Here is a 20,273-nt window from a genome sequence, read left to right as displayed (position 1 = left end):
AATATCCTCCTGTTTAAAAAGACTGAAAAGTGGGGTACCAGCTGCCTCACTCTGTCTTCCTCACATGGGAACCTCCCCGTCGCACCCCCCTCAGATTTAGTTATAAGTTGGCACAGTGGATAGGCCTTGAAAACCTGAACACAGATCAATCGAGAAAACAGGAAGAAGTTGTGTGGAACTATGAAAAAAAAATAAGCAAAATATACAAACTGAGTAGTCCTTGCACAAGACAGGCAACATCAAGGATAGCGCCGTCGTGCCGTGGTTAGCGTGAGCAGCTGCGGAATGAGAGGTCCTTGGTTCAAGTCTTCCCTCGAGTGAAAAGTTTACTTTCTTTATTTTCGCAAAGTTGTGGTCTGTCCGTTCGTTCATTGACGTCTCTGTTCACTGTAATAAGTTTAGTGTCTGTGTTTTGCGACCGCATCTCAAAATATTGCGATTAGTAGACGAAAGGACGTGCCTCTCCAATGGGAACCGAAAACATTTGATCGCAAGGTCATAGGTCAACCGATTCCTCCACAGGAAAACACGTCTGATATATTCTATACGACACTGGTGCCGGCATGTGCGTCACATCACAGGAATGTGTTGTCGACCCACCTAACTTGTACAATTGGCGAATGGGTAAAAAGATTCTTCTGCCTTGCCCAATTTAGGTTTTCTTGTGGATGTGATAATCACTCCCAAAAAAGTGAAGAAAACATAAGAGTTTGTCACATAAACTGAAAATAAAAAATTAAACCTTTTACTCTAGGGATGACTTGAATCAAGGACCTTTCGTTCCGCAGCTGCTCATGCTGACCACGGGACAACGGCGCTACTGAGCTCACACTGTCCTTGATGTTGCCTATCTTGCGCATGGACTACTCAGTTTGTATATTTTGCTTATCTTTTCATAGTTCCACACAACTTCTTCCTGTTTTCTCGACTGATCTGTGTTCAGTTTTTCAAGGCCTATCGACTGTGCCAACTTATAACTAAATCTGAGGGGGTTGCGATGGGGAGGTTCCCTTGTCAGTACCTTTAAAAATTGTCCAAAAAATTTGGCATGCTCTTTTAACATGTAACGCACCTCTCACTCCTATAACCTCCCCTAAAAGAAACTCGCTCACACCCGCTAGTGCATCACACTAAACCGCTCATACCCCTCCACTCCCACTTGCCCGTTCTCACTTACTCATCCACCCCAACTCACTGTCATTATCTCTTTGTGTGTCTGCCATTGTCTCCTTTTCACAGCCATAGTTCCCCTCCTGTCCTACTATTACAGTCCCCTCTCACTTTCGCTGCCTCCCTCTTATACTCTCTTAATGCTACTATCTCATACATTAATTCCAACTGCTGCTGTCTCTTTTCAGTATCTTTCTCTTCTTCCTTATTATTGTCATAGACTCTGTCTCTCACTGCCACTGGCTCTCAACCACCTTCACTTTCTCCTCCTCTTCACTCCTCTCCTACTGACACTGTCTACTTCACTCTTTTCCTATTACTGTTCTATCACTGTCAACTATAATGGTTCAAATGGCTCTGAGCGCTATGTGACTTAGCATCTGAGGTCATCAGTCCCCTAGAACTTAGAACTACTTAAACCTAACTAACCTAAGGAAATCACACACATTCATGTCCGAGGCAGGATTCGAACCTGCGGCCGTAGCGGTCGCGCGGTTCCAGACTATAGCGCCTAGAACCGCTCGGCCACCTCGGCTGGCTGTCAACCATGTTACTCTGGTATTGTGTCCCCATTTTCCTCACACACTGTCATTCTCTCGTTCGCTCTTTCTATACCACAACCACTGTCTACTATCTCCCAGTATTTATTACTTTCCAACTGCTACTGTCTCCTTCTCTCTCCCTATAAAAAATTTTGGAAGGGGTTACGTCTTTTAATAAACGGAAGCTTATTCGCCTGTTTCGTGTTACAATAGGAGCATTTTTACGCTGGCTCTCATCATTCCCCTACTACAGCCTGACATGTTCTAATATGAAAAGAACTTAAGTGTCAGTAAAATGATGATAAATTACTTAGAGAGACTGAAGTAGCACAGAACAAATTTTACACAACAGACCGGATCTTACGTGCACAAAAATATAGCTTGCGCTTCGGTAGTACAGAACCCTTTTGATGATAACGGAGAGTTTCTACAGCGTATTTCTCCGTGCAGCGTCACTTTATAAGCTATGTTCTCGCTTCACACCGGATTTCACGTGCGTGTTTTACGTGTGCAGGTAGGGTGATTAGTAACCCGCGTATCTCGTAAACGGATAAAGATATTACGAAAGTTTTCAACGTTGTTCAAGATCAGTATCTTAGGGATATGTTTTAAATATTTCAGGCATTTTCTGTGCATGGCCGCCTTGGAATCCGCGGCTCGTTTTGGTAACGAAAACATGGTAAAAAACATTTTGGGGGTTTTGTGAGCAACCCTCTATGATCTAATGGTACCTCCATAACCCCTTACGGCCCGCCGTAGGCCATAGCGAACGCAAAAAGAACCAACCGATTTGCTCCATCATTTGCATGGACAGGAGGAAGTGTTTGACCCTGTACTGTAGAATAGTTACTGTGAGACAATCCGTGTGGTGAGTTTACAAACGGTCACTAGCTCAAGGGCTATCCAGAGCAGTTGACGCTATGTTTATCACCAATAGAATCCGAAGTATGAGGACCGGAAAATCTCGTTTTTACGCCCGGCCTTTTGGAAAATATTGCACTACTGGCCATTAAAATTGCTACACCACGAAGATGACGTGCTACAGACGCGAAATTTAACCGACAAGAAGAAGATACTGTAATATACAAATGATTAGCTTTTCAGAGCATTCACACAAGGTTGGCGCCGGTGGCGACACCTACAACGTGCTGACAAGAGGAAAGTTTCCAACCTATTTCTCATACACAAACAGCAGTTGACCGGCGTTGCCTGGTGAAACGTTGTTGTGATGCCTCGTGTAAGGAGGAGAAATGCATACCATCACGATTCCGACTTTGATAAAGGTCGGATTGTAGCCTATCGCGATTGCGGTTTATCGTATCGCGACATTGCTGCTCGCGTTGGTCGAGATCCAATGACTGTTAGCAGAATATGGAATCGGTGGGTTCAGGAGGGTAATACGGAACACCGTGCTGGATCCCAACGGCCTCATATCACTAGCAGTCAAGATGACAGGCATCTTATACGCATGGCTGTAACGGATCGTGCAGCCACGTCTGGATCCCTGAGTCAACAGATGGGGACGTTTGCGAGACAACAACCATCTGCACGAACAGTTCGACGACGTTTGCAGCAGCATGGACTATCAGCTTGGAGACCATAGCTGCGGTTACCCTTGACGCTGCATCACAGACAGGAGCGCCGGCGATGGTGTACTCAACGACGAACCTGGTTGCACGAATGGCAAAACGTCATTTTCTCGGATGAATCTAAGTTCTGTTTATAGCATCATGATCGTCGCATCTCTGTTTGGCGACATCGCAGTGAACGCACATTGGAAATGTGTATTCGTCATCGCCATACTGGCGTATCACCCGACGTGATGGTATAGGGTGCTACTGGATACATGTCTCGGTCACCTCTTGTTCGCATTGACGGCACTTTGAACAGTGGACGTTACATTTCAGATCTGTTACGACCCGTGGCTCTACCCTTCATTCGCTCCCTGTGAAACCCTACATTTCAGCAGGATAATGCACGACCGCATGTTGCAGGTCCTGTACGGGTCTTTCTGGATACAGAAAATGTTCGACTGCTGCCGTGGCCAGCACATTCTCCAGATCTCTCACCAATTGAAAACGTCTGGTCAATGGTGGCCGAGCAACTGGCTCGTCACAATACGCCAGTCACTACTCTTGATGAACTGTGGTATCGTGTTGATGCTGCATGGGCAGCTGTACCTGTACGCGTCATCCAAGGTCTGTTTGACTGAATGCCGAGGCGTATCAAGGCCGTTACTACGGCATGAGGTGGTTGTTCTGGGTACTGATTTCTCAGGATCTATGCACCCAAATTGCGAGAAAATGTAATCACATGTCAGCTCCAATGATTACCCGTTTATCATCTGCATTTCTTCATGGTGTAGCAATTTTAATGACCAGTAGTGTATTACGTGGGGCGTGCTCGCACGAGCGTACTGATAAGGCGCATTGTCCATGATGTGGGATGCAGCGCTTGTAATGAAACGATGACGGTAGCAAGTTGGTGACGACAGTGGAGAGCTGCGTTGTAGCCTACTTCAGGACTTATAACCAAAACAACAATACAAGGTCACGTCTCTTTTTTGTATCGTATTACTGAGGTAACCGAGAGCGCTCTGGCTGGTATAGTGGGGCAGCGCGCACGCCAGGTGAGCTTGTGAGGCGTGAGGCAAGACGCTGGCGGCTGTTGGCATCTGTGCTGCTGGCCAGCAGACCATACCACACCAGAGCAGCGGCAGAGCAGTAGCGGCAGCAGAGCGGGCAGAGCTCGCCCAGGCCAGGCCGTATTGATCGGCGCCCGTTTGTTACTCCGGCAGCAGCAGCGGCTAGCAGCCGGCATCGCCTCGTTACCCCGGCTCTGCACACTCCTGCACACGCGCACGCACCTGCCCGGCGGCACACTAATCACTGACTCAATTACAGCCACACACGTCGTAGCAGCACGGCGAGTCGCCGCCAGTACCGCTCCACGAGGTGCGCTAGGCGGAGGCTACTGATCGGAGACCAATGGACAGTCGCCTGAGCGTCAGGCCGTGTGCCTGTCTGGACGACATCCCAGGAACGGCCGAGAGAATGGCGCTGCTGTACAGCGTAAGACATGTTTCGGCTCTAGGACGAGAGGATGGCATCATTAAAGGCCGTCCAGTAGGTCACCAGAGCCCACCCTGTGCGTACGTGTCTGGACAGCAACCCAGATAGTAGAATGAGATTTTCACTTTGCAGCGGAGTGTGCGCTGATATGAAACTTCATGGCAGATTAAAACTGTGTGCCCGACCGAGACTCGAACTCGGGACCTTTGCCTTTCGTGGGAAAGTGCTCTACCAACCGAGCTGCCCAAGCACGACTCACGCCCCGTCCTCACAGCTTTACTTCTGCCAGTACCTCGTCTCCTACCTTCCAAACTTTACAGAAGCTCTCCTGCGAACCTTGCAGAACTAGCACTCCTGAAAGAAAGGATATTGCGGAGACATGGCTTAGCCACATCCTGGGAAATGTTTCCAGAATGAGATTTTCACTCTGCAGTGGAGTGTGCGCTGATATGAAACTTCCTGGCACATAGTTTTAATCTGCCAGGAAGTTTCAACCTAGATAGTGTTTAAGACTACTGAATTTCTGCACAGCTTAAGAGATGTTCCAGCACTAGAAAGGGAAGACATGAAGATGTAATAATACAGTGGCCACCTAGCACCCATCCTCTAGATATGGATCTGCAAGATAATTCAGATAGTGCCAAAAGCAGCGCTGGAATGGGAAGTTGCGGTGATCCAACTGTATGCCAATACAGACAACGTTAAGAACACTGACAACTTACACAGTCCAACAGTTGTTTCACCTTAGAAATGGGAAGTCATGGTGATTCAAGACTGTCTAGCAACTGACTACACCTCAAACTATGCACGTGTATCTGAATGACAATCCAGATAAGCTTTAGGAGCATTGAAAATGTGCACAGGTTAAAACAAATTTGCCGGCCTTGGTGGTCGAGCGGTTCTAGGCGCTTCAATCTGAAACCGCGCGACCGCTACGGTCGCAGGTTCGAATCCTGCCTCGGGCATGGATGTGTGTGATGTCCTTAGGTTAGTTAGGTTTAAGTAGTTCTAAGTTCTATGGGACTGATGACCTCAGATGTTGAGTCCCATAGTGCTCAGAGCCATTTGAACCATTTTTAAAACAATTGTCAGCTCTGTAATGCGAAGAAATGGTTATCAAAAACCCTCGAAGAACTTTCCAGCCTGTATGCGCTAGCCCATACAACAGCTACCAACCAGTACATGTAGATCTCGATGGCAGTCCAGGTGCTGTTAAGAGAACAGAAATTTTACGCAGGTTAAGAGATGTTTCAGCATAGAAATGGGAACACATTTTGATCAAAGACAATTCAACAGGCTCCCAGAGCACAACGGCAACCAAGCTCTTCTTATTTGTGTCCATGTCAAGGATGGAGCCTCTACACAGCTTAAATGGTGTTTCAAAACTGGAGTGATTGAGGGTCGTAGTGCAGCACCTGTTTTCTACGTCTGCAAGAACAGAAAACATTAAACTCTGGTACAATATTCAGTAAAGGATGGTTTTCCCACGATGGTACTTCACTAGGCACGACGTTGTCTTCCTTTGAACTGACGTACCCAGTCACTAATATGGAGAACTGCAATTTAACATGAACTTCAAACCACAGTACAACTAGGCAGTTCTGAGACACACATATCAACTTCGGAGGAGAAACGAGTGATGCGTGACAGAAAGGATCCTACCAACGGCCGGAGACCGAATCCCTGCAACGCCAACAGGAGCCATCCAATCTCGTGGTGAGTGCTGGTTGTAATGTTTTGGTTCATCAGTGTAAATCGCGTTATGGGAAACGATATCAGTTATCTGTGTTCACACCTATTGCGATGTGAACTACACAACACAGATACGTTATTGCATACGTGAGTGAGACTAAATTAATAGTCGCGACTCGTTACATTATCCTTCAAGGTTCCCTTTTGAGAATGGTAGTTCTGTCCGAACAGGTCTTGGAATATCCAACGTACCGACCGACCGCCGTGACATCCTCAACCGAAAGGCGCCACTGGATGCGTATATGGAGGGACATGCGGTCAGCACACCACTAATCGGTGTGTTTCAGCTTTCGTGACAAGAGCCACTACTTCACAATGAAGAAGCTTCTCAATTGGCTGCACCAGGCCGAGTGCTCCTCGCTTGTGATCAGCGACTGGCAGATCGGAACGGTCACCCATTCAAGTGCTAGCCAATCCCAATAGTGCTTAACTTGGTGATCTGAGGAGAATTGGTATTACCACTGCGGCCAGGGCAGAAAGCCTTTGATTCTTCTACAATGTTCTTTGGGACCTGAAGCTGTCGACCGCTTAGCCACAGAAGCTGATGTGATAAGGACATACCTCCCAGGTTGCAATCCCAAGTACAGGTTACAGAAATATTCTACACAGAGAGAAGACTGGCAACGGGAATTGAAGGAGATAACAAGACATAAAAGCAAGAAGTCTGCAACAATTCATCGGTTGGTCCCCCATTCTACGAAATCTCATACACATTTAATGCATAGACACAATGCCTCTCTATTAACCAAACTCAAATTTAACTATGGATGTTTCCGTAAACATTGCCACTGGCTGAACATTGCAGAGACACTTTCCTGCTCCTGTGTATATGCATGCAAACAAAAAAATATTCTAACATTAACTTTCTGTCAATATGTATATGAACTGGATGTATGGTGTAAGGTAAACAGCTGTAACTCGAATTTAAAAAATCTTTGGGATTTCCTAACGGAATTTTGCAGAATCAGTATTTATGCTATCGTTCCTATCTCATGCAACTTCGTTTTAAGAAGCTCAGTCAACGTAGTCAGTGCGTGAGATGTTCCTGATGACTAGAGAACACTGCACACTCAGATTACGTCGGCGGTCACAGCCTGTGTGATGGCTCATGGGTGCTTTCCAGCCAGTCTGCAAACGGCATTCTCGTACTCGTTAGGTTTCACATACCACATGAGGATGGATTTATCGGCTATATCACCTCGGTCATACACAACATAGACTCGTAGTGAGTGCTGACTAGCACATATCACGGTAGCTGTAACCGCATTAATTGCTGTTTTTAGTATTAATATTACTTTATTTATAACTTGATTTGTAATCACTTTTTGGCCAGTTTCGGTGGGACAGTTCTGTGCCTCAGTATATTTCAAAATTCATAAAATATTTAATGTTAACGCTAAAGCATGGAATTGTTCCGCATGGAAATGGCCAAATATATAAATTGCAGTCGAGTTGTAAATAAATCATTTTTAGACGTTCAAAGGCAACAACGTAGTCCTTTAAAAAGTTATATGTGGTTCTGAAGCCCATTCAGGAAAAGATGTTTTTTGTTGTTATAGAAACGGTTTCCCAGTACTTTTCTTTTTTGTGTGCGGACATCTCCTTACATAAATTTTCTAAACAAGAGTTTTTTGGACACCGTTGTGTATCAATTGTGAATATATTTTTATTCTTCAAAAATCAATTCCACTTCGTGTAATTAAGGGCATCTATTTTTAAAAATCGATAATTAGAAATAAGGCGCGTAACAACCAGTATGAACCTGATAATACCCGATTACTAGTGGCTGATTTCTGAAGCACGCTGCGGCGTGGATGACAGGAATGGAGTGATTTGGAGTGATGAATCACGGAACACCCTTCGGTAGTCTGATGGAAGTGTTTGGATTTGGCGAATAAATTCAGCCTTTACAGTAAAGGATGCCCAGATAGTCGCCTCAGCACACAGTGTACCCTTCTCTGGCGGCAAAGTAGGCGTGTGTTCTCGCATGCCAACGGTCGTAAAGGCTATCAGTTTCAGCACATCATAATGCCATCTTCAGGCTCCATATGCATCTATCTAAATAAACGAAAATGTCATATAAAACCATAGATCTCTGCGTACCTTGCATTCAGTCGTTACACTAATGCTTCATTCGAAGAGTCGGCTTTATATGACTTTTCGTATATTTAGATAGACGCATATGGGGCCTGAAGATGGTATAATGAAATGCTGAAGCTGGTAGCCTTCACAACAAAATAAAATAATATCTGAAGTTACACGGCTGTTGGTGAATTTCATTAACATAACACCAGAGTAGCCATAGTTGGCGGTGTCATGGGGTCAGAGGTAGCCTGGCCAGACGCACACACGTTGTTAGTCCTGGTGCACTCGGTCGGTTCCCACTGGTCCCCGGTGGCACAGCAGGCGCAACTTCTGGCCGGATTTCTTCCTAGGGTAACGTTTGATTTGGAAAAAAAAAGAATGGCTCTGAGCACTATGGGGCTTAACATCTTAGGTCATCAGTCCCCTAGAACTTAGAACTACTTAAACCCAACCAACCTAAGGACATCACACACATTCATGCCCGAGGCAGGATTCGAACCTGCGACCGTAACAGCCCCACGGTTCCGGACTGCAGCGCCTAGAACCAACCGGTCACCGCGGCCGGCTAACGTTTGATTTGACACTACTGCTCTCACAGTGCGTCGATCTTGACGTGCGTCTGTGCTAGGCGGACGTCCAGAACCTGGTCTACAGGTGTGGGCATGTTCCACAGGCCACTGTTGAAAACAGCGACACAGCACCCAACATGTGCAGCCGTCAGTCGATACGTCCGTTCATCCAACCGCAGGTCCACAATGCTAGCCTAATCAAATGGCTGAAGTTGCTCAACAGTAGTACGTATTCGCTGGCGAACATGGTTGCACCTTAGAATGAATGCTGCAAGCACTTTTCACCTCTAAACTCAGCATAATCACTGCCTGCACAGTCAAACCAGAGGGGTCAACAGACAGCACAACTGAGTGCCATCTGATCGCTGATGATCGTGACAAATGAGTCACTAACACTACAACTCTTCAGTATCCACATATTGTACCGTGGTACCACTGAACACGGTTCTTGAAGGTGGTGCATTTTCCTTCTTCTTTTTTTTCCCCCGCCAGTGTACGTCAAATACAATTTGTCACAGCTCACTTTCGGAGAATAACGTAGCGTGACATCTACGATTCTCGAAAATGAAATTGGATTCCAGGAACTGCTAGCTACGTTTACCACAAGATACTTTTCAGCTGCTTACGCGAAGGCAGCCCCATGTGGATGAGCGTGCGGCCTGACACGTAACATTCCATAAAGGTGCGCATTCGTGGTCTGACTGTACCTGCTGTCAACATCAAATCCGATAAGGTTCGTGGGGCTATAAGAACAACTGGAAATCGCAGGGAGTCGATTAACGAAACACGGAAATAGAAGGAAAGCATCACTAAGGAAAATATTCCAGAAAGACTGACTTCCACAACACAGCCGGGAACGATTGTAGCAAACAGCAGAACCTTCATTTACACGCTTTTATAGCCATAGTATGTGGACCTGTATTAACAGTAGTAGTGCTTTGAGAAATTGTAATTTCTGTGTCAGTTATGACGATGTCAAAGATGTGATGATCTTTGATAATCTATAACTAACAAAACTGTATCGTTATAGATCCCATTGATGATGCTTTAGAACAGGATAAGGCGAAACGCGTATGGGATAAATAAAGTAACTAGCAGCAGGAAAATGCAGTTTTATTTACAAAACAAGTAATTACCCTGTATATCTTTTGAAAGAAACAGAAGTGAAAAAAAAAAAAATGGTTCAAATGGCTCTGAGCACTATGGGACATAACTTCTGTGGTCATCAGTCCCCTAGAACTTAGAACTACTTAAACCTAACTAACCTAAGGACATCACACACATCCATGCCCGAGGCAGGATTCGAACCTGCGACCCTAGCGGTCACGCGGTTCCAGACTGAAGCGCCTAGAACCGCACGGCCGCACCGGCCGGCACAGATGTGAAAGAGGCACTCTAAAACCTGGAAACTGATTATGGGAGAATATAAAAAGGCTACAGAGTTTAAATGTATTTGCAATAATATATATAAATGCTTTGGACGCAGAAGCTATCTTATCAGGGGCAAGAAAACACAGGTGGCGTTTCATTTAACAAAGAAACTGTATAATAAAAAATCTGTTTCCACAAATACAAAGTTTCGACATTACAACATTGTCATTAAGCCGAATGATTGTATGCTTCAGAATAAATTTAATTAAATACAGACAAGCAGTTAGATGAAATAACTAAGAATGAAAGGAAAAAAATCTGGAAAATCATGAGACCAATATATGACAGTGAAAAATGGAAATTAAAAAGTGATGTTGAAATTTATGAAAAAAATAGAACTAATATTTAACACAGCAATGAGAAAAGTTGTATTCTATGGATGTCTAAAAAGACTAGATGAAAAACAAATAACAAAAAATATTTAATTTGTTTGATAGAAACCGAAAAACATCAGTAACATCTATGAAATAAGTTAAATCTGACCTGAGGGAAATGGAAATAACAGAGAAAGAAATAGGAGAAAGAGATAAGTTGAGAGCAAAAGTAAGAAATGTCAAGGGGTTTCAGGAGAAAACAAAGAAAAAGGTAGGTGCAATATGGACAGGAGGAAGAAGAGAAAAATATAGAGAAAGAATGAAAAACAACTGCCTCGTGAGAATGAGATAAGAAAAATTGAGTTGGGTACAGAGGTATACTGACAGTTAATTTTTCCTCGCTCAGTACGTGAATGAAGTTAAACAGAAAATCGCTCATATGACTACGATGTGGCTTCCACCACGCACAGTTCAGTGGTTCGTCGAGTATGTACTTGTATACAGATGCACATGTAGATATCCTGTTGAGGAAAGCCGGCCGGTCTGTTCGAGAGGTTCTAGGCGCTTCAGACTGGAACCTCGCGACCGCAACGGTCGCAGGTTCGCAACCTGGTACGGATGTGTGTGATGTCCTTAGGTTAGTTAGGTTTAAGTAGTTCTAAGTTCTAGGTGACTGATGACCTCAGATGTTAAGTCCCATAGTGCTCAGAGCCATTTGCTCCATTTTTTTTGTTGAGGAGATATGTTTTCCTTACTTTATTTGATATAAATTTTGGAGAGCAGAGTAGATTGGTCGTATATTCCGCGAACTAGGGATCGTCCCACACAGCAACTTCCACCCTACTGAGAAATGGCACGGGGAAAGCCACCAGCTGTAGGGAAGTCAGAGTTATACGGAGTTGCCACTGACACTGACGGCTCGTGCTTCACACTGCGAGGCCGTTTACAGAATGGAGGCAAAGTTTGAAGACAGCGGAAGGCTATCGAAAATTAAGCCCCGTTCGTTGGGAGGGGCCTGCTAGGAATTACAGAAAAGAAGGAAAAATATTTCCGCCTCCCCTCCCAAATAAGCAATTACCTGTGCGGAAAAGCAATTACGTCCATTCCATTGGTGGCGAAGTCAGCCGTCTGCGTATCGAACGCTCAATTAAACTGTCAGCGGGCCTGTCTGCTGTTTCCGTCCGCAGACGAGTCTCGCGTCGTTCCTCTCATTTTTTATTATTTCTTTTATCTGCGCCAGTCGACCGTATATTGCTTTGTAGTTTTGCTACCGCTGAACCGGTACTAACTTAGTTGCCCACGTCCTCACTCTAATTATATTTCTTTTTTTTCCCGCCTGTCTCTTGTTTCACCAAAAGGGCGGAGGGGTGCTCACAGAAAAAGAATTACGCCGAATATTAACTCTTTTTGCAGTTAAAGCCGAAACCATTGTATGCCGTTCTTTATTGGTACTGTAGCAGCAAATGGGAGAGAAAAAAAAGTTGTATATACATTTTTACGACAAATCCAGTCGTACCACAGAATTTTTTTCCCTACTGCCTCTCGCGCGATGCGAAAAATATGTTCCGTTTTATTAATATTAATTTTTCCGTCCCTTTCCGCATTTCTGCACTCGCTCGATGGGGTCAGATAAAAATCCGGTATCCGATCAAAATAAACCGCGCAGAAAAGCAGTGGTGGGGAAAAAAAATTAGAACGGTTTGCTGGCTAAAGCGAGAAATTCTTTCGCTGTTATTATTTTTCAGCGATGCTCTCTCTCTCTCTCTCTCTCTCTCTCTCTCTCTCTCTCTCTCTCGCTCGCTCACACACACACACACACACATACACACACACACACACACACACACACACACACACGTTTTTCACTCTGAGGCTGCTTGTAGCCTACATATGCTTACACATACAGCAAGTGTGACCGTTGTGAGGTTCTGTATGAATATGAAGTCTCTGCTACGTTCGTCGTCGGTGTGCGTTCGTGCTCGCACGTGTATCAGTGCGTGCGTGTGTGTGTGTGTGTGTGTGTGTGTGTGTGTGTGTGTGTGTGTGTGTGCGTGTAAGCGCGTGCGAGAGAACGCACCCGCGTGCGTGCGAACGTGCCTGTTTTGCGAGCGTGTCCGAGTAATTGCTTCGTCTGTGCGTCACTCATTTCCAGCGCGCTGGGCAACTGGTACGTGTGTGTGTGTGTGTGTGTGTGTGTGTGTGTGTGTGTGTGTCTGTGGCCGGGCCGTTGCCGGTTCACTGGGCAGTTTCAAAGTGGTCTGCGGAATCCAGCGCCGGCGGAACCCAGCACAGGGGACGCACCGACCACGGCTGCCAACACGGCGCAAAAAAAAGGAAAATGAGTGACTGAGCGGGACGCGAGCTGCGGAAGAGGGGGCGGGGGTAAAAATTAGTTTAAAGATTTCTGAGAATCGGGCGAGCGGGGGAGGCGGAGATCAAAGGCAAGGCGGCTCTCCGAAAACCGTTCTCGTTACGCTGCTTTATCTTCCTCTTTTTGCTTTATTTTTATTTTCCTCAATTTTTATATCAGATTTAACGCAGCGTACCTGTACACGCATATATATATATATATATATATATATATATATATATATATATATATATATATATATCAAAATAAGCGCACAATTTGCTGAAATTTAGTTAAGTCATCGCATATTGTTCTTGTTGCTGATACCGAACAGGATGGTAAGCAGAACGCAAAATACATTTTTCGGTGATTGAAACAGAGAAATACTTCGTTAAAGATTCAGCACGAACTTGGTGTAGGAAAATTACAGGAGATTAATGTATGAAGCCTTTTTGTGTCTCCTACAGGATCCGAGACGAACTGGTTAAGAAGACATGTTTTGTCGATGAATGAAATGAATTCCATGTATGAGCCCTCTGTTTTCCTCTTTTTTATTATTTATTTGATTTTGGGTGGTATCCACCAGTTATATTTTCCTTATGCAGCTACATGATTATGATTTATTTATTTGTTTCATACAAATAAATTGTTACATTCAAAACGAAATGAATTTAAATGTTGATTTCTGCTTATTTTACGTAGATTGCTGTGACGTGATAGATTTTTATAGATAGTAATGGAAGTAGGTAATGAAACCTTCCGCTGCTTTTTTGTTGTTCGGTATTTAGTACATTCTAATATTACCTGATATAAATCAACTGCACATTGTGGAGTCTATAATTTTAATTTCGTAGAGGTCGTAGAGGTCATTGTGGAGCTCATTCTGTACATTCTGACTCCGTTACACCACCGTTTCCTCGGCAGTTCCGTCTCAATATGGTCACAAAATCTTTCTTTGCTTCTCTTGGCTATTGCCCAAACCCTGTTCCATCCTTCCTTAGCTTGTTGGCGTATTTTTTACACAAAGTCACTGCATGAGAGTCTAATTCTCTGGAATACGACTTCAGTAGTACTTTATTTAGGATATCTGTCGGCTATTTCGCTCTCAGTTATGCCTGGATGTCATTTGACGCACGTCAAGTTTACGATGTCAATTTTTCTTTTAGTGCAGTCTAACTCAGTATACCTTGTATATATATCTTGTATATAGCGATCGTGATCGCATTCCGATATGGTATTTCTGTTCTGTGCAGTAAACTTTTAGAGTCTGTTCCAATTAAGACTTTGTGAAATTCGTTCTTTATTCCATAGGTAACCGCCTCTCTCTGTTTCCCTCAAGAAACCGCTGACAATCTCGAACTCATACATGGCATTTATTGTCCTTAGCTGAGTGTGTGAGCGTCAGACCAAAAACCCAGAGATACGGAGATCAGCCCTCAGGGCTTTTTCTGACAGTAATCGCCCTCTCCTATAGCAATGATCTGTGTGTATGGAAAATGCCGCCTCACACTGTCTAGGCTGGGTCACTCCAGAGAAGCACGAAGGAAGTCAGGGACACGTCACTTACTACAAAACCGTGCCCAGTACTGCGCAGCGATGTTCAGATCAACTTTCTAGTCGAGGATAGCTTTATCTTTTATATCTGCAAGAAGTAAACGCTACAAGAATGTAAGCAACTGAAGATAAACTGCAACGTTACATATCCTTCTTATCAAATCTGTAAAAATGTAATATAACAAATTTGCTCTGGGAAAACGTGGCAAAAGGGACGATAAAAAAGAAACCAGTCGGTGGAAGTGAAACATGGACGACAAACAGTCCAGACAAGAAGAAAATAGAAAGTTTCGAAATGTGGCGCTGTAGAGTTACATGAGTCGATCGAGTAACTGATGAGAAGGTACTCAAACTGAAGAAAAAAGAAAGTTATAGCACAAATTGACTAGAAAGAGGCTGGCAGGCCACATCCTGAGGTATCAAGAGGTAAACAGTTTGGTAACAGAGGGAGGTGTATGTGTGTGGGAGGGGGGAGGTATGTAGAGGCAGACCTAGGCATGAATGCAGTAAGCAGTTTCAAATGGATGAAGGGTAAGGCAGCTATAGATGGGCCGGCTCCTTCGATAGCCCGCATCGATTTCTCTGTCGATATTGACAGCAGGCGCATACTACCATACTACCGGTCAAAAAGTGTACTCCATGTTGCAAAAGTTTCATCCTCTTACTTGTGAGTTGTTCCAGGCACAAAGCAACAGCGAAAAAAGTTGGGATTTGCACTATGTTCTTCTGATTGACTAGTATTAATGACTGAAACGTCTTAGTGATACGACTGTAGTGACTGAATTTCCGCAGCTCTTTTTGGAAAGCACGCGCAGTTCACACCATTTTGTCATTTTCACAACGTAAAGTTATGTGCTATGGACGAAGACTAGGTATTTTTAAGTGATGCAGTGCGATTTGCCTTGGATAAGCCATCTAGAATTTTGTCTGATCACAGGCCTAAGAAAGCCACTGTGAACGAAGTTGTAGTGGTTTTCAGTACATGTTTCCTAATTGCTCGTAAGTGATTTGATAATCAGTCAAGTGTGTTATTTTTAGCTTCGAAGGTGACATAAACACCTAACATAAAAATATGAAATGTATCGGCACGTATTTAGACGTGTGTATTATTTAACAACTATTACACCTTAGCCCATTCACGGAAACTACCTGGCCGAAAAAGGAAAACCAATTGCCTTATTAGGGCCGATGACACATGATACGTTCAGAGAAAGACTTCCTACCTCTTACATTTATATTAGATATTGACCAGTTCTTCTTCTCCTGTTATTGCCAGTCTGTATTCTATGCCTTCTCTACTTCGGCTATCATCAGTTATTTCACCGTGCGACTGCTACGGTCGCAGGTTCGAATCCTGCCACGGGCATGGATGTTTGTGATGTCCTTAGGTTACTTAGGTTTAAGTAGTTCTAAGTTCTAGGGGACTGATGACCTCACATGTTAAGTCCCATAGCGCTCAGAGCCACCAGTTATTTCGCTACCCAAATAGCAAAACGAGTCTACTACTTTTAGTCTATCTTTCCCAAATATAATTCCTTCAGCATCGCTGAGCATTGAGCTAGCAGTAAACAAAACCAAAGATAGTAGTAGTCCAGGTAGAAGAAACGGAAACTTCGAGGTTTGGCGATGACGTTGCAATTCTATCAGATACAACAAAGAACTTACAGTAGCAGTTCAAGGTGAAACCTCCCGCTATGTGTTTCTATTTGAAATTTAGCCCAACTTCTCCTTCCACTCAATAAAACCAGTCTTCGGACTGAAGACCACCACAACAACAGTTTCACTTATTTCGACTACATTCCATTACCACTATTCCTCCTCCATGTTCTTAGAATATGATAACTTCGCCTGGTTCCTGTACTAGCTGTAAATAATATTTTTCTTCTGCGCTGTATCCCACTGCCTTTAGAACTTCAAAGACCCTGTTCCAGTCAACATTGCGAAAGCTTTCTCTAAATTTACCAGTGCTGTAAGCATAGGCTCGCTTTTCTTTAACCCATCTTATAAAATAAATCCCATGTTGCTACACTTCTGCGGTACCCAAAATCATCTTCCACCCGGTCGGCTTCAACCAGTTGTTCGATATTTCAGTAAATAGTTCATGTCACTATTTAGCAATCGTGACTTACTATAAACAGATGGTAAGATAGTATTCACACCTGCCAGTACTGCCTTCTTTGGAACTGGAACTTTCTTCTCGAAGTCTGAGTGTATTTCGCCTGTCTTATATATGTGTCCTAGTTGAGTTACTGTTATGTTATAGTTGCATTTGACAATGTTGAAACCGATGTATACTGAAGCATAAAATAAAAATATTAAACCTAACGGAACAACTTCTGTGTAACTTACGTCTTTTTCGGGGGAAAAAAAATTATTTAAAAGCAGCTGAGATGTGTTTCCTTTGAAAAGAGAACTGTCGTTCATGGAGAATGAAGGATCTCTGTTGAGTTGGATTGCTGGAGTGCGACAAATCTGCCGACTAATTGATTCCCTTATATCCGAACAGCCACTTGTAGTCTCAAGCGCCTCCTCTGATTTTCCAATCCAGGTGTCTAAACCCCTGTACGTCCCCGATCCGCATCGGATCGTATCGAGGGCCCCTGATCACACGGTGCTCGGCGCCCCTGACAAACCGCGGCCGGGGAGAAAATTAGCCGCCTAGCTCCGGGCGTCGAACACGCGATCCGCGAGGTTGTTTGCACGGAGCACGGAGGCAGAGTTTCCCCTCACTGGTGGGGGACGCTATCTGCTGCTGCAGCCCCCCCCCCCCCCTATCTCCCCCCCCCCCCCGTCAACACACACACGCACATGTACGCACGCACGCACATCGCGTTGGCAAAATCAATTTCACGCCCGCGACGCCGCCTACGCACGTGTAGGTGTGTTGTGTTGTGTCGGCTGTGGGGAGACCGCGTGTGTTGGCACGAGGGTGGTGTAGCAGTAGTTTCTGCGCATGCGCGTCGCAAGCCGTGGTGCTGAGCAGCGAGACGTCTTTCATGCAGGCTGGTGCGTGAAACCGCAGTACCAGCAGACAAGGGGAGGGGGTCGGGGGACGGGGGATTGATGTGTGGGTGGAGGGGTAGGGAGTGTTGGGGAGGGGTACAGGAGGTACAGATGCGCCTCTGCCTACTTAGGCCTGTGTTTGCTCAACGGGCCAACACGGTGCCCTTGTGCCTTTCTGTCCCTTCCGTTGTCCCAGCCTTTTCGCTGCCGTGATTCGCACCACGACCTCGCCTGCCCTCTTCATTCTGATCGCAGCAGCTGTACTCTTTAATTCACAGTCACATTAGCAACAGAGGCTATTCATTATTGTGCGCGAATAACGAGGTTTCACACCCAGTTACCCGCGCGGAACTTCGGGACTGTAGAGGAGGAATAACTATGGAATGTTGTCGCCAACAACAAACTGGAATTCTTCTGTGAATTGTGCATAACTCTAATTGTTTACATTTTGCACTAGGCCCGCAAATTTAATACACTACTGACCATTAAAATTGCTACGCCAAAAAGAAATGGAGATGATAAACGGGTATTCATTGGACAAATATATTATACTAGAACTGACATGTGATACATTTTCACGCAATTTGGGTGCATAGATCCTGAGAAATCAGTACCCAGAACAACCACTTCTGGCCCTAATAACGGCCTTGATACGCCTGGGCATTGAGTCAAACAGAGCTTGGATGGCGTATACAGGTACAGCTGCCCATGCAGCTTCAACACGATACCACAGTTCATCAAGAGTAGTGACTGTCGTATTGTGACGAGCCAGTTGCTCGGCCTCCATTGACCAGACGTTTTCAATTGGTGAGAGATCTGGAGAATGTGCTGGCCAGGGCAGCAGTCGAACATTTTCTGTATCCAGAAAGGCCTGTACAGGACCTGCAACATGCGGTCGTGCATTATCCTGCTGAAATGTAGGATTGCGCAAGGACCGAATGAAGGGTAGAGCCACGGGTCATAAAACATCTGAAATGTAACGTCCACTGTTCAAAGTGCCGTCAATGCGAACAAGAGGTGACCGAGACGTGTAACCAATGGCGCCCAATACCATCAAGCCGGGTGATACGCCAGTATGGCGATGACGAATACACGCTTCCAATGTGCGTTCACCGCGATGTCGCCAAACACGGATGCGACCATCATGATGGTGTGAACAGAACCCGAATTCATCCGAAAAAATGACGTTTGGCATTCGTGCACCCAGGTTCGTCGTTGAGTACACCATAGCAGGCGCTCCTGCCTGTGATGCAGCGTCAAGGGTAACTGCAGCCGTGGTCTCCGAGCTGATAGTCCATGCTGCTGCAAACGTCGTCGAACTGTTCGTGCAGATGGTTGTTGTCTTGCAAACGTCCCCATCTGTTGACTCAAGGATCGAGACGTGGCTGCACGATCAGTTACAGCCATGGGGATAAGATGCCTGTCATGTCGACTGCTAGTGATACGAGGCCGTTGGGATCCAGCACGGCGCTCCGTATTACCCTCCTGAATCCACCGACTCCCTATTCTGCTAACAGTCATTGGATCTCGACCAACGCGAGCAGCAATGTCGCGATAGGATAAACCGCAATCGCGATAGGCTACAATCCGACCTTTATCAAAGTCGGAAACATGTTGGTAGGCATTTCTCCTCCTTACACGAGGTATCACAACAACGTTTCACCAGGCAACGCCGGTCAACCGCTGTTTGTGTATGAGAAATCGGTTGGAAACTTTCCTCATGTCAGGACGTTGTAGGTGTTGCCACCGGCGGCAACTTTGTGTGAATGCTCTTCTTCCTGTCGGTTAAATTTCGCGTCTGTAGCACGTCATTTTCGTGGTGTAGCAATTTTAATAGCCAGTAGTGTATTTGACATATTTATGTGGGCTGGGGCCAAATAGTGTATTTCAAAATGTCAGTTTTCTCAGTAGGGTAAGTTTAATGTGTGGAGCTCACTGTGAATTCTTAATTATATTTTCTTTACTACGAGGGCGTACTGAAAAGTATTGCCTCTGAAATTTTTATGTGAAATCTCTTAAGTATTTTTTCATAGAACAAACATCGTTAACATACTACATCTACACTCCTGGAAATTGAAATAAGAACACCGTGAATTCATTGTCCCAGGAAGGGGGAACTTTATTGACACATTCCTGGGGTCAGATACATCAGATGATCACACTGACAGAACCACAGGCACATAGACACAGGCAACAGAGCATGCACAATATCGGCACTAGTACAGTGTATATCCACCTTTCGCAGCAATGCAGGCTGCTATTCTCCCATGGAGACGATCATAGAGATGCTGGATGTAGTCCTGTGGAACGGCTTGCCATGCCATTTCCACCTGGCGCCTCAGTTGGACCAGCGTTCGTGCTGGACGTGCAGACCGCGTGAGACGACGCTTCATCCAGTCCCAAACATGCTCAATGGGGGACAGATCCGGAGA

Source organism: Schistocerca americana, chromosome 9 (assembly GCF_021461395.2).
Source record: "Schistocerca americana isolate TAMUIC-IGC-003095 chromosome 9, iqSchAmer2.1, whole genome shotgun sequence".
Taxonomy (NCBI): Eukaryota; Metazoa; Arthropoda; class Insecta; order Orthoptera; family Acrididae; genus Schistocerca; species Schistocerca americana.
This window is presented reverse-complemented; position numbering follows the sequence as displayed.